Raw genomic sequence first — 21,897 nt, 5'->3', positions numbered from 1 at the left:
TAATGCAAGTATGGATTTTTACACCATGTACAGAAAAAATAATCCTGTGGCATTGTTAATATTATCTGTGTGCAATTTATAAAGTCATTTTTTTTATTAATTTGCATTATTACCATAAAAAAAAACCAAAACTTTGTCTCAACACATTTAAATAGCCCACATTGATATGCATAATGTATATAATAACACAGTTTACCATGATTATATTGATATACACTGCAGTGTATTATGCAGCATTTTCATTCAGACAAAGTATAATTTAGCATAGATCAGGCTTTTTATATACAACTCATTTTTAAAGAGAACTAAGAAAGTTAATGAAGTTACAACTTATAGTTATTATTGAGTTAAAAACAAATAGTTAGTTAAATTGTTTAGCCATTTTGGAAAAGTTCATTTTCAACAAAATATACCTGTTAAATGTTAACTAAACCTAAATCACCAATTTATTAAGATTATAATATCACTTAACAAAACCAAAATATATTATTTTATGAGACAATTACTAAATTTAAATGTATAGAAAAAATTACAACGCATGCACTTGAATTGAATGTGATAAATATTAACTCCACTTTAAATCAATAAATAGTTCTTGTCCAGTTATATTTTAAGTATTGATGTTCAATCGTGATTCTAATTCATCAATTATTTTTGAATATTCTAAACTCTATCATACTTCCTCGTTTTTTTTTAAATTTTTTTTTTAAAGGCCATGAACAATAATATTATAGTTTTTTTTTTTTTTTTTAAATATAATGAACCATTTGTCGTAGTCAGGTGACCCGCATGGCTGATTCTTCATAACAATTGTATACACATTTTTGAATTAAATTGTCTAACCGGGCAACAACCCGTCATCATTTTTGAAAATATCTGTCTCTTTGGTTGTTGTAAAAATATAGAATAAAAATAGTATATGCATATTTTTTTTTAATTATTACCTTTATGACCAATTTCTTGAACTTTTTCATTACATTTCGATGGGTATTTTTTTATTTAAATTTCCGATGAAGAGCTACTTTAATTAAATGATGAGATCTGTTCTACATTTCTAACTGAATTATACATTTTAATACAATACAATTGATGAATTGTAAGCATGACAAAATGTCAAAGAGACACAAAGCACATTTTTTCGTCAAAATGTTGGAGTAGGTATATATTATGATTTATAGATCATTTCATACTCTGTGGAACAGTACGTTTTCATTATGAATCCTACATTGCCAACTCATTAAATGCTCATTGTAAATAAATAATAATAAAAATAAAACGTTAAATATTCAAACAGTGAAAAGAGAAGTTTCCAGATAAATTGGTACTTAATATTGGATGTAATTGATTATAATATTATTAATTTAATATAATTCTTATAACTTGTTTAATTGGTAGTCATTTAAAAACGCCAGTGAAAATCATATGAAGAAGTTTTAATTAAAAGTGACGTGATTCGTGAAACTTGAAAGAACATGTAAACGTTTATTATTGTAAAACCAAAAAGCTATAGCATATCGACTTTTTTATAATTGCATTTGAAGATAAGTTTAAATAATTAGTACTTTATACAAGTAGTACCTATGTTCTATTTTCTCGATGGGAATTTTATTATGAAAATACGTATTATAATTTATAACCGTTATATCATTATTTTTTATACATATATATATATATATATATATATATATAAATACAATGAATCTTCTACAACAACAATTACATAATATTTAGTATTGAGGTTATAACTTACTATTCTAGAACTGCTTATAATTTAATTTGATTTTTACTATATAAACATTTTGTAATTAATCTTATGAATAAATATATTTACGCAAAAAAAAAAAAAAATAATAATAATAACTTAATAATTACTACTATTATAGTGGCTTTGTGTGTTAACGTTAAATAATTTATAAGAAAGCCATTCTACACAATTTATAAAACGCTAAAATAGATACATATAAAAGGTAGATAATATAAGATATTGAAAATACCATAGATGTTTGATTCAATTAAGAATTATAATATTATAAGCTGGTATTTTTTTCTCATTATACAAAATGCACAATAACAATTAAACATTATTATATAGTAGGTATATAAATTAAAAATACCTAATTATATATACCTATATAAAATAATAATCAAATGAAACATATAATTTGTTTTAATTTGTAAAAAAAAATATGGCCAATCTTTAATAACAATGCGCTTTAAAAATGTCTTTTTTGTTCATTGTATAATTATACTTCATAGTAATAATATTTCCAAGATATTTAAATATTATTAAAATACTCAAGAACTAATAATCATTTTTAGTACGCTATGGCTTACTTTACTCTACTTTACTCTAGGGGTAGTAGTGAATGGACCATCAAACTTATTAAAAATTGATTTTACTTGAATAAATTAATTTTAAAATTAAAATTGCACACTATCATAATTCAAATAATTTTTTATTTATTTTTGTAAGAATACATTTATTTATATATAATATTGTGTCACATATTTCCATATACTAATGTTATATTATATTAAGTAATAAATTACATAAATATATTGAACCTTTAAGATTGGCTTAATTTCTAAAGTAAAATAAAACAAAGATAACATTTATGAATGGTTATAATTTTGTTTATTTGTACCTAAACTTTTTTTTTTGCGAACACGTTTTGAGTTGATAGAGTGCTTTCAATCGTTTCATGTAGCACATTAAAAAGTTCGGAAATCGAGTCTATATTTGATTTTCTTTAAAGTTTGCCTAAGCATAAAGAAAAACTACTGAGAAGAGTAAAACAATTTTGAAGAAATGCTCGCAACTTGATTTAAATCGAGTTTTGAGTAGAATCGTTTTATGGACGCGATGATTTATTATTGCATTCAAATTTAATATCAAATCTCATGGCGGTACCGATCTGTGGTAAATAAAGCGAGTGGTAACGAATCTACAATTTAATTTGTCACGTACTGTAATTTTTACTTGAAATTGTATTATACTTATCTCATTCAAAGTTATTAATGATCAATTTTAGTACAGTGCTTGTTTAGCATTTAAATGCATTTGTTTTTTTAAGAGCTAAATACTGCATGCTAGTACGTATCCATAAATAAATTGCATTTTCAGAAAAAAATATTTTAATATTTATAGTTTATAATTTATTAGAAGCACGTTAAAAAATGTTGTGTTGGGTATAATTTCACTCAATATCGATTCTGAACTGATCTCATCTATGTTTTGAAAAACTTTAATTTGTTTAAATATTTCCAACGATTGTTGATAGTTTTTATTTATGCTTACAAAAACAATTGAAAATAACTCTTTAAATTATCATCCAGACTTGATTTATATTACAGAAAATGTTCAATGTTCTTTTTTAAACATCACTGAACAAGTAGAAAAATAAAACAAAATATTCCTAGCTCAACTCAGAATTTAATTCAATTGTACATTAAACATTAAACATTTTTCTTTTTATTTGATTGTATTATCTCAAGTATTTATCTGAAGTTCTTTTAATTAGATAGTTATAACGTTCTTATTGAATTCTAGTAAACTTAATTAAAATTTTTAGTCAAATGGTAGTTACAATTGTTATGTGTTTTTTAATACTTTGTAATAAAATGTTAATCATTTTTCAAAATTGCTATATTTCTTACCGAAAACCATGCATCTTGATTTTATGTTTACAAATGAAAACACATACCTAAAACAAAAACAAAAAATATATCATTTGATTGTATAAAAATAAATAATCAAGTATTAAAATATAGGTATGAATATAATACAGTTACGATGCAAAATCTTAAAGTATATCAATAATTCAAGTCCAATTCTAATCCAAAGCGGATATCTTTTTGATACATAGATAATATTATAATTAGATACTATGATTTGGTAGTTATTAACCGTTAAGAGAAAAACAATTTTCTGAAATACGCAGTTGACAAGAGCACAACAATATATACGATGAATAACGGTACAGGCGGTTTTCTTGGGACAAATCACTATAATATTCGCAGGTCGTTGATGTGGTAGCTTGTTTTCAAACCACTCCGTCGAAATAGGAACTTGAATTTATTCCATTGATCCAATCTTTAATTAGTGCCTTATCTTATAGACATGAATATTCATAGGACACTGGGCAAATTCGGATAGGATGGTTTCATACGGTTGGTCTCCGCTAAAATCATCACTTTAAATGTATGCGACGAACTTGCGCGGTGCGTCGACCGGTACAGGTAGTTAGATGGTTTTATTCTACGACAAAGAATCACAATCAAACGACGGTCCGTCGAAATCGTTTCGCATTCATTGGTTATTAAAATCAATCATCCCATTTGTGTTTCACGTGCCCAGTATTCATACTGTTTAATATTCAAATATATATAAACCTGAACGCTGTTCTGTGACAAAGTGTTCGTGTATGATTCGTTTTAGTGTAATGGGATTTTTCACTACTCACTAAAGTGAAATTATTCATCAAAACACACAAACGCGCATTTCAATAATATATAATATATATACATATAAGATTATATTCATATACATTATACATACCAAGTTCAATCTACGATTGAACGTTTTCAACATCCCGTAATTTATAGTGACCTAAATGCAATTAAGGTTATATATCATTTTAAAATAATTTTTCATCGCGGTAATGACACTTAAACAAATAAAAATGATTAAATATCAAAAGTAATAAATATATTTGTGACAACGTCTATTTGTGTACGAGACCAAACATTATTGATTTTATACGTATAGCGCGAAATTAACGATGAATTTTTAAAATACAAATGTATTTGGTAAACAGCTATTACGTAAAAAAACAATATTATGATTAAAAAATAATTACAGCTTTTTTTAAAAATTTAAGACTTTAGTCAAACTGACTCGAGTTATAAAAATCAAACGGTTTCAATAATAAATGAAGTCATAATACTGTTTAAAAAACTCATAGTAAATATTTGTAGTTATTTAATTCGAAAAGTAATTGGTTTGAACCAGGGCTTGAAAATGTTATAATAACGTTATGATTATAACGTTATATTTGACAAAAAAACGATTGAAATTTGTAAACGTAATTATAACGGAAAACGATAAACATAAATAATTAAATAACGCAAAACAAAACGTAACGTTTATCAAAATATATAATATATCACAAAACATAACGCAAAACATTATTTATATATTATAATTAGGGTTAGGATGTTTATGATTTTGCATATTTTTTTAGGTTGCCCAATACCTTCCATTCTTATACAGAAATGTGTCTCATGATAATATCCATATTCAAAATATCAAATTTTTATTATGCATATAATTGCATATTTTATCATTTTTTATTTATAAGTGCATAATTTATGTTTTTTTCTGTTTATAAGCGCATATTTGACGGTTTTCGATGAATAATGATGAAAAATAACATAATTTTATCGTATACCAACCAAAGCCGCAACTGGAAAAAAATTTCAGGGGGTCCAACATTTTTTTTAAATATATAGATACTGAACGTCATTTTTACGTTAAAAATATAAAATTTGATTTATCTATATATATTTATTGAATTTTTTTTTGTTCACATTTTTTTATTTGTAATGCATATTTAACTATTTTCAGTGCATAAGTGCATACATATTCATACTTTTTTAATGCATAAATATCCTAACCCTAATTATAGTATACCATTAAAAAAAAATAATGAATTTGAATATTATTAAAAAAATTTAAAATTTAATATGTAGGTATTAATAGAATAATTTTATTGCCAATAGCTAATAGTGATACCCTATTACTCTGTTAATTTGAAACAGGTACGTAAATGCGTTTAAAATTTAAATTCTGAAAAAAAAAACCGCAAAAGTTGTGTAACGTTTTAAATCTGAAGAACGATAAACGCAAAAGTTGAATAACGATAAACTCAAAATTTATGTAACATTTTTATTCAAAATAACATAAAACGAACATTTTTTTTTTTTCAAATTCAAGCCCTGGTTTGAACTTATAAATATAATATAACGTACCTATATTAATTAAACATTTTAGTTTAAGCAATATTTGTATACAATTTCATAATATACGATCATATATAATATTAGTTAATACGTTTTTTTCACTTTATTATACTCTTTGCTCTACATCGAGCATTTATAACCATTAATAAAAGGCTCATGTATAGTCAAGTGCTAAACATATCCCTTAAATGCATTATTTAGATATTTATATTATATTTAGTGTTCAGTTTCTTATATAGCCACTTTAAGTTTTTGATTATTTAATACTTAAATGAATTAAAGATGAAATATTTTACTGAAATTAATTTCTATGGTAAAACAATACCTTCCATTAAATGTTTTGTGCTAAGTATTCGCATGTGATACTACAAACTGTTTAAATTGAATACAATTTATTCAATAGTGTTTTGAAACATATTTATTTATTCAATTTTTAGTTCCACTTAAAAGTAAACTTCAATACTTCCCATTTTATTAAAACAAACAATATTATTACAATTATAAATCTTGATTTAAGGGTTATTTATTGCAAAATACGTGTAAATTATTTTGCATAAAATAGATTAAAAGTAATAATTAAATATCGACTAGTTTAGGCCACTCAATTGTAAGTTGTAATTAAAAATGTGCAATAAAATAAAGTGAATATATAAATTTTAAATTATAATTGTTTTCGAGAAGTATGATTAATGTTTATAAGTAATAAAAGTGCGTAACTGAACATAGTTTTATAGGAAATCTATTTTAAATATTGAACCCATAAACCTAATTTATAATACGAACCGAGTTTTGCTTATACTTAAGTTTTCTCGTTAACACGAAACACTATGGAATGTATTATAACCCATCAACATAAATTGTACAATTTAAAGCGGAACATTGTTAGATATTTTATTTGCTACATTTAATCGTCTGTAATAACATGTCATTATTTTGTTTGGTGTACTTACCCATAATAAATAACTTAAATTTCAGATTTGCAATCTTACACAGCTCTAAAAAAGTACTTGAGTGTAAACAATTAATTCATTGTATTTTAAAATCTAGAATTTTATGTAGTGCTAAAATATTTTGGATAGTACCTACATTTCAACAACTGTATAATTTTTTCTCCATCTTTCACAAAATGTATAATATATTTAATATAAAAACACTCTCGGCTCTCTCAGTATTTCACTCATTTTAATTATATTGTTTAAATTAAGGTATTATAACCTATTATAATAATTATAAAAAATCTTGATACTTATATTTTATCAAAGATTTGTATTATATTTTTATTTATAAGTAGGTCATAAATAATTATATAAATAATTAAAAAAAATGAATGAATACTATAAATTTTCATCTTCCATAACACAATAATAATATTATTCTTTATAATTCTTATAATATATAATTTATTATGTAATTGTGCCTTAATTTCTACAACGTTTGTCTTATCACCATGGACAGGTTACACTACTAGTAACATTTAGAGAAATTATTTTACTAAGTAGGTGCTCAGTATATTCTATAAGTGTAAAACAGAAGATTGTTTTACTGATGAGTGTTTAATTTTAATTACAGATTTTTGGGTAAAAATGTGTTTGCTCAAAAACGCAAATTTAAATTAGGAGTGATAAGTTTATTTTATTTTTATATTTGATAATGGAAAATTTAAATAAATTTATAAAATTAATAACTAAGATTATACTATAATGACAATGTGGAAAAAAATATTCAACGATACGAATAAAAATAAAGAAAAAGCATAAGGAATTAGGTATAGATGTGTTTTTTTAACAGAAAAATGAAATCGATTAGCTAAAAAATTTACATAATCCCTATGAAATGATGTCAGATAAGGGTGACGGCGTGGAAAAAAATAATCCTTCACAAAATTAGTTAACCCGGTGAAAAGTTCACGGTTACAATTATCTGGCATGATTATTTTTGAGAAGCTACCTTAATTATTTTGGAAGATTAGTGGTATATTTTATGCATAGTGCGGTTATTGTAAGATTCTGGGGGATATTTCTAGTAATTTATTCAAGAAAAAAATAGTAATAATATTAATAAGGATAAAATTTTAATAAAGAGACCAATTAGCGAAACGAAAGTATTGAATAATTATAATCATAATGCTTAACACACCGTTATCAGCGGTATTTGAATTATTATACTGAACACTATTATGCTAGATGATTATTTTTACAATAAACACTCATTATCTGGAAAAGTATATTATACGTTTTTGAAAATATTTTTTTTTCGCATAACTCTTATTCATTATAAAACAACATTTTAAAAAGAAATGATATTTTTCACTTCTTTTTATCGATGTATTATTTATTGAATAATTTTCAATATTTTCCTTTTTAAAATGACAGCAACACAGAATAAGCAATTTCGTTTTTTTTTTTAATTCCTAAGCTAAAATATATTTTCTTCATAATTCATGCTAATAAAAACCATAATGTATACAACATAAAAATCATATAAAACTTATTAAATAATTGTTTAGCTAAAAATTGATATTCAATTTAAAAAGATAAAAAAAAATTGAATAAAAATAAAAGGTAAATAATGCAATTTTTCAAAAATGATTGGTGTAATAACACTAAATTTTGTAATAAATAAATAAAATATTTTCGAGTGTTTTTATGGTAGTTTTTTGAATAATGATGGTTTTCTGTTAAAATAATACATGATGTAGCTTTAAGTATATATTATGATAACACAACAAGGCCCACGTTAACGATATTTAATTAGGTACCTACATAGTAATAGTATATACTTTCGCAAACAATCAAGTAGTGAACACAGAATAACGTCTGAGCGGTTTAAAACTAATTGGGTTAAGAAAAAAAAAAATAGGTAGTCAAGAGAAGAAAAAAACGCCTAACCGCATTGCCAAAACCAACATCGGAGGCACCTTCAAGTGTTTCATCTAAACATTAGTGTGTACACAAATTGAAGATTAATGACTACATCGGTTTTCTAAAATACGATTATTAATATATTTCGGGTTATCCGTTTAACACGATACGTTCAATTACTTGGAAAATGTTGTTGTTACTTATCAATACCTATATTATTATTAATATTTTTTTTTTCTTAGAGGTTGCTTATGGTTAAAAACAAACCATTAACCCACAGAAAAGGTTATTTAAAATATTATAAAAAATAAAAAATAATAATTTACGAATTCTTACAGTATATTATTCTGTTTGTACATAATTATACAAGTTTCTCAAAATCATATTATTTTAACCGTTTGACAATTCATATTATGTAATTACCTATATGGAAATCCAATTTACAGTATATGTGTACATATATACGTATATGTATACATATACGTATTATCGTTGTACACAACGCACATAAATGATAACTATATTTTAAGCAATATTAAATTTAATATTATAAATAAATCGAATTTAGTTTCAAACTATATTTGATATTAGATGAAGAAATTAAGTTAATATATTCAAATTACAAATATTTAATTAATACTTCAAAACAATAAACGAGTATCAATCAAAAATTATCTATATTATATTGTATTGACTTAGGATTTAATGGTGTATAAGTTATATATATAAATATTATATATGAACTTTACATGTTTTACGAAATTAGTTCAACTCATCAAAGCAATAAATAAAAAGTCGCTATAATCGATAACGTATAATATATAAATTATTTATATAACGTACCCATTACATATTACATACACCATTTACTATTTAGTGTTACATTTGAATTATTTGAGTTAATATAGTTAATAAGGTAATATAATTGTTTCAATAACATCGAACAAATTTAATCACTTGAAAGTATTAAGTGTTATTGTTTAACTAAATGGTATGTATTCTGACATTTTACAGAGCAAATGCCATAGTTAATAAGTAGTTTTATTGCGATTTTTTTAATTGCTATAACCTATAAAAATTTAAGAGTAGGCTGTAGAAGTTTAATATAACTGTTGATAAATTATATCTAAGCTATGAATTATACAAACTACACTATTGTAATTTATATTAATTTATACAAAATTAATTTAAGTTATTAGATAATACCGTATAAGCATAATATTATTTTAATTTCACGATTTAAAACACGAAATTAACTGCTATGTTTTCAATAATTTATATAATATATTATAATATATTATTTGATTTTGGGAGATATATAAATGTAGGCTCGTATATTTACTGAAATTTAACTCAAATAATACTACAAATACGGATTGTAGTAATTTAAAAATATTTGAAAACCAATGACAATTTCAATAGATAGTAGATCCACTTGAAAACTGTAAAATTTGTATTTGAAAAATCTTTTAAGAAGATAAACCAGTTTCAATTTTGTAATAAAATATATAATTTAATTGTAACTTAATAGTTAATAGTATGTAAAATTTTATAATAAAAATAAAATAAATATGGTAATAGAAAAGAGAGAATTATACATCATAAATAGAAATAAAAAATGTTTGTCAGTATAAACTACAATCTATAAAGAATAAACACGAATTAAATATTTAAAGATAAAGTTGCGAAACTGAATTCTATCTAAGATGAAATAAACTATAACCATACGTTTATTTATAGACATAAGACCTTTATTCTCTATTAAAAATACAATAAGTGAAAATTTAAAAATTCAAGCCGGGTAGATTACTGATTTAAAATTAAAAAATAAGCGTTGGAAGTGAATATAAATTTGATTTTTATAAAATTGTCACTATTTAATGCTCCCTCCTCCTGAATAATTTAAAACGAACAAGTTGTAATTATATTCTACGTTGGTACTTGGTACTAATAGAAAATACACGAGTTTTTAATAAAATAACTTTTTTGTTTGGTAAACAGACCTTACACGTTTATAACCAATTTTTTTTAAAACATCAATAAATAAAGTATTGCAAAATAATAACAGATTTAATGGTATTGATTTTATAATTCCTAGTATGAATTCCCTTATTTAAAGTTTGACTCACATTTTTTAAATACTCCTCAAACTTAATTTATACATTTTAAAATCCCGGTGAAAAGAACGCACTATAATAAAAAAAATATTTTTAAATTGTTTAACAGCATGTAAGGTATCGTACATATACATCCACCACAATACTCAAAAGTCACTGAGCGATTTCATAATGTAACATATTATTATGCGTCTACTACCTACTAATAGTGTTATATGTGTATAATGGTACTATTCGTATTACGTATATTTGTTAACTATATAATATGTAGGTACCTTCACATATATTATGACATTTTTCGCTAGCCGTGTTTTATATTTTACCGTTACTCGGGGTAAAAAATGGTGAGCTGGTGCTGTTCGGACTAATAAAACGTGAAAGGAAATGATTATATTGTGTACCTAAGTCTAAATTCACATTAAAATATTATCGATCGATTCGCGGGTGAAATGTTACAGGTGAGCAACAAGGGCGTGAAATTCAGTGCATCAGACTGATTGGCAATTACACTAGATTTTTCATCGGAGCTTCAGCCGTCAACGGGGCCACACTCGCTAGTGCCAGGGTGCGTGAGAGAGACATAAATAGGTATCTACACACACACACACACTCACACGCGTGCACAAGGAGTGAGATTGACGGAGAGAGAATGGTTAGAGGAAAAAACAACCCGTAGCTGTCGTCATTTGTCACTATCACATCGGGATGGTTCAAAAATGTATTTTTTTCTACCCCCACTAGTTCGTGAACACTTTCTACAACCTTCACGAGCACACTACGCCCGCCCACCGTCAGTTTCATAATATACATGTATAATATGTATATATCCTCCTCCTCCTCCTCTCACACGGTATAGTACACAACACACACACACACACACACATAGATATATATGTGTGAGTGTGTGTGTGTGCACAATATACACATACTCGCTGGGCTTCACGTTCTCTGTGCATATATATTTCGGTTTTCAGACCCCGAAAATATAACGGTGAAAACGCGCGTAACATCCCGCGGGAACGTAAGCGCCAGTTAAACCAACCATTAATTCGGTATGTGTTTCTATCCCGAACCCACCCATTCCTCACCAACCACCACCGTCCTAACTAAGCACCGTTTCAATATTTCAACCCGCACCCTCTCAACCCGTTTTTACACCGATGGCACACTTTTCTAGTTGTTTTTTTTTTCAGATCGACAATAACGTTTTGGAAGGTTACGACAAAAAAAAATCGTGATCATAAACCTAGGTACTACGCACTGCCCTCAGATAAAAAAAATAATTAAACACTGTCTCATTAACAGATTTTAGTACATAAAACACTGAGTTTTGGTAATTTTTTTTCTTCAAACGCAAAATCGTTAATAATTCCTGTCTGTTAGGTACACGTAACGATATTATTTTTTTTTTATATATATATATAGATTATAGATATATATAAACGACTAAAGGTTTTTTAACAATGGTATCGAATGATTAATATAAACTTTATATTTATAAGTAATTATAACATTAAAATATAACTTAAACAGATTAATATAACAAAAAAAAATAAAATATATTAAGGCCAAAGATCAATATTATTTTAATTTACAGAGTGCATATAGCTCTGAGAGCCGTTCTACAGAAATTTAAAGTTCTCATGACTGACGTATAATTTCACTGAAGGTATTATATTTTTAGTAGAAAGCCTGTAAAACTAAGAAAGCGAGTTTTAACTCATCATCAAGTTTGCTTTCGACCGGAAGAGAAGGATTTCAAACTATTTACCTATAGTCCAGGATAGATTTTAAAAGAGAGCAATATAGATTCCTTATTTATGGTACTGAATTGAATTGAGTAGTATTCCGTCGTATAAAACCTAAAACCCATAAGGCCTTATAGGAATTATATTTTGTATATTTTGTAATATATATTATATTATCTATATTCTGACTGTACATTAGCGAGTTAGCGCAACGAACTGTAGATTACATCTAAAAACGATGGAGTTTGTTTATCCATCCCTTATATGGACAATTTATTTTAGGTTTAAAATATTATGCTATAATATAGGTACGAATAAACTGAGTAGCATAATGATGCAATAAAAATAAAAACAAAGCATAGAGACTATATAGTATACACTGGTACATAAGCGAGTTTAAGTCAAAGTGCATATTACGTATATATTTATAGTTGTAGATTTTTTCTTTGTTTTAAGAACAATACAATTAATGAGTATACTGCTTACAAGTTGTTAATTATATTACTATAATATTTTATAAGCACAGTATACAAATCATAACCGTTAATTTTAATAATTTTAAAGATGATAAATATAATGATACAGCACGTTTCTCTGTTGAGAAGGCGGGGTTCGTTAAATAGTTTTTAGATTTAAAAGTTACTTACTTAACAAAAATATATATTGCAATATTTTAAAATAAAATAAACTAGATATTAACCATCAGTACTTAAAATTTAACAGTAAAATACAGTAGGTGGAGATCATGAAACACATGTTTTCAATATCCAGTAAAAAAATGATTAGTAATTGTTGATGTAATAATGAATACAATATACATTATACATATATGTTTTTAATCAACGATTATCATTAATATTATAATATCTGACGCAGTTATACTGAAAAATAATATTTTTAAAAAACTATTTTTTACACAAATTGTTTAGTATGATAAACTGTAAAGTAAATATTTTGGTATATAAAGTTATTATAAAAATCCTTAAAATATATTATTATTATAAATATTGATACACTGTTAGTTTAGTTGAAAAGAAAAAATGAAAAAAATATATATTCCATTTAATAATAATTATAGAATAATTGAATTTTGTGTAACATGATGTAATTATGTAGTACAAACTAAAAACTTGCTATTTATAAAATAAGTATTATAATAATACATGTATATAATGTACAATACATGTTATATTCTTCAAAAAACAATAAGTTAATCAACTTTAATTTTACCATCCACTAGGTATACATAAACGCTGATGAATTTAGAGGAATCATCCATGACTAGCGGGGCATCATACCTTTTATGTAAACGGGAAGAATTATTGTTTTTATTGTAAAGATACGAAATTGAATCAGGATACATTATAATTAACATACCAAACATAATATTAAATAAAAGATGGATACAACCGAATTTCCTACACGCTAATACATTGAATAATAATGGTTTAAAATTGATAATGTTTCATGAATAATAAATAGGAATAAAACAAACTTATATTGATAACTTCATCAATATAAATAACTTTAGTATGTATGAGAGATGGGTATAATAAATATAAAATAAAGTAAATATTTATTGTATTTTTTTATTTATTTAATTTATAGTCACAATATTATTTGTGGCCATTTAATTATGAAATAATAATAATTTTTTTTAAACATCACAATTTAAATATTTCCCAATTTGATTTCATCAACTTAATCACTAATAGTTAATATTATTCAAATTTATCAAAGTCAGCTAAACAATCTTTAATAATTACTTTTTTCTCTTTATAGTAGCTATAACATAATATTATACTAAGTAATTATTTTAACAGCGAACATTAATTATTTCAATAAATATTGGTTTTGGTAATATTTTTTAAGATGAATTATTATAATACTAAACACCAAAAATATAATATAACATATTTATAATCGATTTGGACATTATTCATTAAAACAAAAAAAAAAGTAAATTATTAAATATAAGTTAACTTCAAAAAAATGCTATCAATTTTATATTAAACGTTATTAAGATTTTTTAAATTTAAACCGTTACAAAAATTATATTATGACCAACGAAGTGTTAATTGAAAAAAAAATTCAAAGAACTGAATTAAAAATACAAAATTAATTTAATCTTCACACATAACTATAGAAATCCTATTAATAAAAACATGTATTTCAAAGCCCTTCTTGTGAATTAATATACTTACACTCGAATCACAAACACTTAATTACTGACTCTTCCTAAATCAAATAATATTCAGAGCTATCTGTGATATCCATCAAAATACGGCCTTTGTGAAGATGACCGTACTTTCAACTATAAGGGATGCCCAAAATACAAATCTCTTCTCAAGTGCCGTAAAATAAATCAGTCTAATCACCATAGTCCGGATGTAAAACACATGAAACCTCTTTTCAACTTTCCTGTTACCCAGTCTGAAGCCTCAACTTATTATCTATAATAGTTCTATAATCGAGAATTCATTATCCAAATTTATTTCAGAACTTACTGCACTAATTAATTCTCTCCTTTCCCTACTTATAGTAGAACTCCCCGGCAAATATATTATCTCTTATTCTACTTCGTATAATTAAATTATATAATATTAATCTAACAACTTGAAGAATACGTTTTTATTTACCTGTCTATTTTTAATTGGTTTTTGATTTTTATTTATTTCAAACTACACTTAAATATCAAATTGTTAAGAAAATTGGAAAACCAATTCAAGAAGGTATTAAACCTAGTAAACCAATGTGTAAATATAAATATGATAAATGTAAATAGATAAATGTAATGTAAACAATTTAATCGTCGGTCAATAACCACGTAGTTGGAACCTCGAATAAATATCATGTTACATGAAGTTGTTTTAACCAATAAAAAATAAGGAAGCAAAAACAAAACCGTAAACTAGAAAACCATCATAAAATAAAAACGCAATAGCATAATATTGTCTGCGAGAATTTTTTTTTTGGTGTATTATGTGGAAGGGGGGGGAGTGAGCTATTCAGTTACTGGTGACTTGTGTGCCTCGAGCCGCAGGCAAGGACTGTATATCATCAGAGACAGAATATTTTGCATTCCTATATATCCACACAAAATATATATTTTATCACACTTCTGCTACCTACTCCACAGCAACTATTGATATTATGATTTATGGTAATCCATAATCAACTGCTCTTGCTGTTTCCAGTGTCTAAATTCTACAAACTGTTTCATACATAGAATGGCACAAAAGTAACCCACCTACTATTACCTAGTATTTGATATATTAGACAAAACGTATTTAATCTTACTTGGACAGTCTGTAACTTTTTCACCATCCATCGTCAGACACAAAAAAAAGCATTAACTATCTGCTGTACGAAAAAAATGTCGTTTTCCAGCACGTTAACTAGCGTCGAAAATTAACTTTCAGCACGGTCATAATAAAAAAATAGTGTACGAGTACCTATACCTATAATTATACTTGTTTTTAATTAATAATTTTAGTAGTTTGGTAATCGTAGTACAATTACGATAAATTATTTTACGAAACAATTTAATTTCAAATTTTGTCTTTAATTTGACCGTTTCGTCAAACAAAATATAACATAACAATAAAACTAATGTTATACTACGTACTTAACACTTATTAACAAAAATGAATAAATCAAATAATAAGTAGTCATATTTTTAAAACTTAATTTCGTTCTGAAAACACGAAAGCATTTATTTAGTAATTTTTGATTTTATTTTTAAATTCCAAAAGGTAATCAAAAAGTTGGTTAGATATCATGGATTTTAGTCCAATTACCATATTAGTTTGTGCCAAGTGTATTAAAATCACAAAATCACTAATACGATAAGTCTTCTTATTCGTAGAAAGTTCAGTTATACAAAATGTATATTTTATTTTTCCATTCCAATACAAAATGTGTAGTGAATTTATTCTTTAGAGTTTAGTAATCTAAAACTCGAGAAAAATAAAAGTGAGGAGTCAAACTTTAAAGTATCCTTGAACTTGTTATTAACTAAAAATGTATATAAAATAACTTTTTTTTTGTGTCAATAAAAGTGATAAAAAAAATGATGCTGTTGAAAAGATTATATTATTACTTTTGCTACTGTTTAGTTTTTTTTCATGTGAATATACTATAAATTATGAATAAATAAACAAAGATATACTTATTAAATTATTGTGTAAACTCAATTAGTAGCAAGCTGAAAAATTAAAAGTTCTATTTACTTATTGGTAACTTAAAGAAGTTTTAAAACATTAACATAACTATGTTACATTTTTCAATATTTTATTAACTGAAATATTACCATTTTAAGAAAAACAATATTTCAATATTATATTATTTTTAACTTGACATAAATAATAATAAAAATTCTAACTAATTACGACATAACTTAGAATTTATGGAAAAATTAACCTTAAATTATGAGTAATTTACAATTAGTATCTCAGCAGAAATATATAACTTTGTAAACAATATCTCATATTTTATGAACTTTTTTTTTTTTATAAATGATAAATGTAAGTAAATTTTTTAAATATTTAAATCTTTAGAATACGATAGCATTAAAATAATTAGTACAGGTTGCTAACTAATTTTACAAATTTTAAATCTAAATAAATATTAAAATACTGACAGGCTATAACTCGTATAAATATTTTTTTTTTACTCGTGTAGTAATTTATATATTTGAATTCCAGTTAAATCAAAATCGGTACTAGAAACTACCCTCAATTGTGTCAAAGATTGGAGTAAATCTTATGCTAGAAAATATGATAAGACTGGCAAAAATTTATAGATACGCTGAAAAACCAATAAATACTTATCTTATTTCTCAAAAAAATAAAAATAAAATATCAACGAATATAATGATAGTCAATTCACTCCAAAGTACATACGATACTCATTCCGCCATGAGTAACAGAATGTCTTTAGTGATTCTTCGCTATTTTCTAGATAACGTTAAGTTAAAACTTAAAAGTATTATTTTTCTGGATATCTTTATAATCTGTGCTCAATGTCAAACCTAACATAAATTTAGCTATAATAAAACTAATAAACACATTTTAAATTTTAGGACAAAAGATTCTACGTTAAATTTTGAATCAAAAAAATTGAAGTATTAAGCATATATTGTTTACAATTAAAACGCACATAATCAGTATTGATATTTAAACAATTCGCATTATTTGAAAACATTATTAAACAATAATCTTTTATCAAAAGAAAAATGATTTATGAATTTTTGATTCGTTAAGATAAAAAAGTGAACAGTAAGAAATCGGTATTATGTAAATACAATTTGATAATGGAGATAATGTTATAAACGAAAAGAAATATCCATGATCGTTAGATAAAGGTTGTTTTAGGAAGGTCTTTAGCAATTTGCTGCGATATAATAACGATTACAAACCTTATGATTCAAACATCAATTAGGGTCTTACTAGATGTACAAAAACGTGAAAATAAAATATGCATTACTTACAAGAAAGTTAAATCATCAAAAAATAGGGGAATATTATCTTAATGGTATACACAATTTAAAACTAAGAATCTAGGTACAATATTGTTGTTATAGTATTATAATGTAAAACAATAATTATATGTACTTCATTGTTTACTGAATTAATTACTTGTTCAAAACCATAGTATTAATTATAATATATTATTATTGCATTCACTAAACACAATTAAATGAAATACAACGTTACTTCATAAAGTACTGAGAGATTGCTGTGTGAATAATATACTTATAATGAATCTCCAATAAAAGATTCTATGTAGTTAAACCCATATGTTTCTAATAAAAGATTAAATAGTTATAATATTTTGAAAGAAATATCAAAATCTGATTTACGTTTTAGATTTTGAATGTAGCGATGAATGTATTGGTTTTATAATGTTATATATATTTTTTAATTCATTTATTTTAATTTCTGACTTCGTCCTTTTGCGTTAAAAAAATGTTTCAATCTACAACTTAAATATAATTTCGATAGAAGATGGATAATAATTAAATAAAGATTAAAAGTAAAAAATACCCAGTTTTTTTTTGTTTAAAAAACAGACATCATTGTAAAATACAAAATATTCAATATCAGATTTAAACTACTGAATAATAAGTTCATTTTATTTTTGGCAGGCAAAAGATAAAGGTACTTATAAGCCATTTTACAAAGAAGTTGGTGCAAATTTACACCAGACTTCCTTCTAAACGACGCTCCTGATCCAATTTGCATGGTCCAATTTATTTCTTCTTTTTACTATATTTATATAATATTCGAAGTTTTATTCGGTTAGGTCCATTAAAAATTATAAATAAATACAACTATTCGAGTTGTAATCACCAAAAATATTATACGTACGAACAAATTAATTTGTCGCTACGAAATATTGTGAACTGATCAGTCAAAAAGTTTGATTATTTATTAGTCATGTAAAATAATAATAACATGCATGCGTATAATACACACCTACATGTATAATTTATAATGTGTTATGGTAACTCAATATTTTTACAAATTATCCCGTAATTATTATTTTCTTTGTGTAATATAAATCTTAACTAACAAATTTAATTTAATATATTGTATGAAGATAGTTTGCTAGTACAAATTAAATTTTATGTTAATCACGTGATATATGTGTATTGTGTACATAGAAACAACGTACAAAAATAAACCACTCGAAGTAATGCACTAACGTCGTAGCTCTAACAAATGCAACAAAGCAGCGTGTTTGTTTTGATATTGACATTGCCAGTACGTAGTATTATTTTAGTACCTACTGTAAAGTATAAAGTATTACTCTCGCAGAGAAGTTTTCTTATAATGTATTATACTATAATTATGTAAAATAGGCTTCAAATAATTGTTATTGTGATCATGGATTAATTTTGAAAATGCTCAAATGGTATTCGTCTGTTCTGAAAAATTGTTTTTAAATAACTGTAACTTCTGTTCACGAGTAATTGAATATTCTTTCATTGTTTTGTGTTAATTATCACTAATACTTTTCATAATAAAATGACTTTATATGAATTCAAAATTTAAAATAGATGCATAGGTACTAATATTTTAACAAATAAAACGCGGTCACGATTTATTATTGTACGATTTTGACTTTTAATATATTTATGTATTTAAGAAAATACTGGTAGATTTAGTAGTAGCTTTATAGTCGGATAAAAATGAATGTTTATATATTATGTAGGCCAACTTGATGGAAAAAATAGATCTAAATAAATTACATTTTAGTACACTATTCGATTTTTACGACTTTCGGTGCTGAACAGCTATAAAATACCATATTCGAAATAATTCAATTATACTGTGAACCTGCCTTTAAATTCACATTATATACACTTATGTACACATATACCTATTATACCTGTACATATACGTATACACACATATACGCGAGGAAACAGCAATTTTTACTGCTAACGATTAAACTTCACAGAAAACTGTAATTTATACTTTCTGCGTTTCATCGGAAGAAAAGGTGGTAGTGAATTATAAAATGGGTTGAATGAAATCGATTAAACTCGACGAGTAAAACGTACAGTTTTCAAAATAATATTTTTTAATCAAGGAATTCAAATGTTTCCTTTTAATTTGCTAGTATATGTATACGTCGTTTGTTTTTGAACACAAAGGTAAATTAGAGTGGCTTTTGTGTGTTGTGCTGAAAGAAAATAATTATTGAACTCGAATGCAGATTTGTTTATATTATAATTAAAAATAATATAATGCGTTAAAAATAGCAATTATAAACTACGACGAATTGAAACTTAAAAAATATAAAGATTAGATAAATGCTATTGACGTATTTGTATGTAACCAAAAAATAAAATTGTTAAATTTAATAATGTTTGATTAGGATTATCAAAAATCAAAGAATATTATTTTTTTTTTTTAACATAGAATTTATATAATCTGTTAAATATCTTTTACAATAAACACAATATACCTATTCTATTTATAAAGTTTATAATATAAAATAAATAATCTACATTTTAAAAACACTGAAGACTTGCGTGAAGAATTTTTTTTTTTATGGACAATTTCATTTTATAATGATTAATAATATTTATATAATTAATAAAAATATTATAACTGTTAACTATCAATCATCGTTATACACACAAAAAATAATGTTTTTATACTAGTTCCACAATAAATTTTAATAAGGCTTATTATTGGATTTAGGTAACTAACTATTTATAAATTTATAATATAAATAATTAACTGTATATACGTACGAAAAATACTGACGCTGTTTGACTTGCAGCGTGCGCATATTATAATTTAAAATTAAGTTGTAAAAAAAAAATTATAATCACTCACACGACTTGGGTAACTTTGTTTAAAAAAGTTTATGGCGTTTTAATATTCGCAGTAAAAAAAGCATCTGATACTATCGTTACCTGTACCTACCTATATATTATTATATCGATCGCAGATACAAATAATTGTAATTTATTTGTCATCGCCGCCGTCACAAGCTTACAAGTCTAATCTATTAACGTCGTAACGTGACGACTATATGCAACAACTTCAAGCACTATTAAACATGAGTGTAAAATGTATGTAATATAATATATTAATTTATATAATATAAATCGTTTACGACGCCGGTTGTATTGAATAACATGGTTTAGTGACCTACAATTGAAGGCCCCGGAAAATGTTCCTATTATATTATGTACATTTATATTAGATATTATGGCATTCCTATAATCATACGAGAGCAATAGCATTTTTTTTTTATTAAGCTAGGTTCCAATTTAGTAACTCAAAAAATATATATTACTAATAATGCGATAACACAAAACACAGAACGTAGGTCACTTGAATAATTATTTAAAAATATTGCAAAGGCAATTTTTTTTTCATCGTTTATTGTTCAAATACTAAAAAACTTATAAAATTCATAAAAATATAATTTAACATAAATATATATATATACAGTAAATACATTATATAAAAAATATATGCGATAGGTATTGTATTTTACCTATATATTATATCTTTATATCTTAAATTTAAATAAATTGTGCTATTTTCGCTTTATTATAAAACAAAAATATGATAAAACCATTTTGGTACATATATATATACAATATGTGTATGAGTGTGTGTG

General features: G+C 24.7%; 1 protein-coding gene and 1 long non-coding RNA gene across 2 annotated transcripts in view; both read right to left on the bottom strand.

Moving 5' to 3' along the window:
• The window catches only part of LOC114132301 (protein amalgam-like), a 307,230-nt gene that overhangs the window by 218,127 nt on the left and 67,206 nt on the right, over positions 1–21,897 (bottom strand). The gene's annotated exons all lie outside the window — the stretch shown is intronic.
• The window catches only part of LOC126551493 (uncharacterized), a 51,950-nt gene continuing 32,282 nt past the window's right edge, over positions 2,230–21,897 (bottom strand). The window contains exon 3 of the long non-coding RNA XR_007605405.1: positions 2,230–3,704. This is a non-coding gene — a long non-coding RNA (uncharacterized LOC126551493). The remainder of the gene's footprint in view (positions 3,705–21,897) is intronic.

The sequence above is a fragment of the Aphis gossypii genome, chromosome 3 (genome assembly GCF_020184175.1).
Source record: "Aphis gossypii isolate Hap1 chromosome 3, ASM2018417v2, whole genome shotgun sequence".
Lineage (NCBI taxonomy): Eukaryota > Metazoa > Arthropoda > Insecta > Hemiptera > Aphididae > Aphis > Aphis gossypii.
Note: the sequence above shows the minus strand (reverse complement) of the source record. Positions and strands in the feature narration are given on the sequence as shown.